Source organism: Anastrepha obliqua, chromosome 1 (assembly GCF_027943255.1).
Source record: "Anastrepha obliqua isolate idAnaObli1 chromosome 1, idAnaObli1_1.0, whole genome shotgun sequence".
NCBI lineage: Eukaryota > Metazoa > Arthropoda > Insecta > Diptera > Tephritidae > Anastrepha > Anastrepha obliqua.
This window is the reverse complement of record NC_072892.1, coordinates 55,870,324-55,873,075: the sequence shown is the minus strand read 5'-3', so window position 1 is coordinate 55,873,075 and position 2,752 is coordinate 55,870,324.

The following is a 2,752-nucleotide window of genomic DNA, read 5'->3' as shown; positions in this document are numbered from 1 at the left end:
CCAAATTGTTGAAATTTACATTCAACAAAAGAAGTCAATTGGGGAAACTCAACGTGCGCATAAAAAAAAAATAATAAGTGCGCCTTCACCATTAGCCGTTTGTACGAAAGGTACGACCAAGGCGATCGGATGAAAATATTGCTCTTGTACGGGCCAGTGTTGAGACGTCACCAAGGACATCGCCGTTCTCAGCAGTTGGGCATTGTTCGGACCACTTTACAACGAATTATCCGCATTGATTTGCATTTATTCCCGTATAAGATTCAATTGACGCAAAGATTGTTGCCTGCGGACAAACCTCGTCGATTGGATTGACCAAAAAAACACATGGGTCCGTCGAATATGGGCAACCCTGTATCTCTCGGAAATTGTCAATGAAACAAACGCGGCCCCGCTTGAGTGCTGCAATCCAGTGGCATACGAATGCTGTCTCATTAGCAACAGAAATTTTTGTTAAAAAGAAATATATATATTATTTTCAGATGCTATTAAAAGAGAAATACTTGACGGATTTTTGATGGGTCAATGCTGCTTTCCATAAAAAGGTGACTTTTACATTTGCAAAATGACGCAGGGCAAATCTCATCAAATAGTAGATTCCAGAAACTTTTAGGGTTGCCCATTTGTGTGCAGGGTGGCTCAAAAGGCATACAGTCTGTGTCAGAAAAAAGAAACCGCGATTATTTATGAAGTATAAAACCGTGTAGTCCCCATCGTTGTCGAGTAAAGCCTCACAACTTCTTCAAGCTTTGAACCAGCACGATATAGCTCGTCGACAAACAGAACTCGATTTTGTGAACTTGGCGCACGAGTTGTTTTAAATCAAGCACTGGCTTTCTGGCAAGATGCGTTTTCATAGTTCGCTACACATTTTCAATGAGGTTGGCGTCTGAGGGCTGGGAAGGCCGTTTCGTTACTGTGACACCATTTTCTTGTTTTGTTGTTTCTGAGTGTGTTTTTCTGAGACCAGTGGTTTTGATGATGTGAGACGGTAGGATATGTTCGCCTGCTTCAGTCGACGTTCAATGGTGCTGATACTCACATCTATTCTCATTTTAGCAAGAACTGATCGTGGCGCACTCACAAAGAAGGGTCGCGCTTAAAAAGTTGGACGATCACTTTATACTATTAATTTTTTGTCTTCACTCGCTCCAAGCCGCGCTGGGAAAAGTCATCAATATTTTTGTACACTTTATACCACTGATTCCACATCAAAACAAACTTTTTTGTTTTTTTTAATTACTTTTGCAACCACGGTGTAAAATAGTTTCGGCTCTTTCGAATGCGTGCCTTCACCGCCTCGAAACGTTTCGCGTCCTTCTCACTCATTTGCGTTAACGGGAAAGTTTCGAACGACACTAACCTGACTTAGCACTGGCTCGTAGCTTTTAAGTGGAACTATTATGCAGCAAAAGCAGAACGAAATATATCTTGAAGTTACAAGGAAAAAACCAGCTATCCTGGAATGCTTCGCCTTCTCACGTTAGCTCACTCCTGAACGGGTGTTCGGAAGCTACCCAGAGGATACTTGGGCTAGTCCCGGGAATTGTGAACTCCTTGAACTATGTGCAGAAGAATCGTCCTGGCCACTCCCAAGTGAATGGCGGTCAGTAACTTCCCCCACTTGCGTGGACTTCTACATATGGAACCATCCTCACATTATGTATGGAACTTTCACGGTAACACTCTTTATTTAGTAGGCGCTTAATCATAAAAAGTTTTACAGTTTATTCACAATCAAACTTTGCCCACTGTGCGCTGACGAAAAGCAATCAATGCTAATTTTTTGTTGATTTTATTCTTCTACTTCGGTTGTTTGCTTTTGTTTTTTCTTTGACTTTTTATTTGTTTTTACTTGTCTGCCTGCATAGCCGAAGGACAGAAAGAAATGCACATACATACATATATTAGTTAGTTGCTAATTGGAAAATTCACTTAATGTCTGGCTGTAGCACCTTACGGAAAGTACACCGAGACACAAGTAAATAGATCGGTAGATATGTAGATGGACGGTGGTATGGAGTAAGTCGCACAACTTTTGCACTACCAAAAGTTACTCGAGCCAATGCCAATGTCCGTATTGTCGTCCTGCTTTGTTGCTTGTTGTTGGTCGTACAGAAGTGACGGCAATTTTGTGTTGACGCTCGTTAATGTTGTTGTTCTTTGGTATCGTTACCATATTGCGGGCATTAAATGCAACAAACAATTTGCTATTGTACGCTAATTACGGCTGCACACGCAAGCAAATATACAAAAACTACCAGGAGCGCTTGCTGAATTGAAATTCTGTCAGGCAACCAGTTGGTGCTGGAATGGCACATGCCAAACTGGGTTGACTATTTGGGCAGCACTGTTGATGGCCTTGGGTGTTGTACAAAGTCAAAATTTGCAAATGCTGAAAAGAACCGAAAACTAAAACAGGCCACAAAAAGTCTAGAACAACCTATGCCTTAGAAGTTAGCAATGTGCATTAACTGTTTGCTTAGTTCCTTGTCGGTTTGCCTGCTCCTTTTCAACCTTCTCACCCATTCATGGCCCACAACACTTACTTCAGCTATACATTTCCGGTTTGTGAAGTTCCTTCCTATAGCATATTCTCTTCCTATGGAAAGTCATTCCCATTTTCTGGCGTTTCACAAGAATTTCGGCGCAATTTCAACTTCCAAGTATGCATCTATTTTTACTTGCTTCTCATGCGTTGCACATTTTTGCACTTTACCATCATTCCTCCACACCAAACGCCTTTCATGCA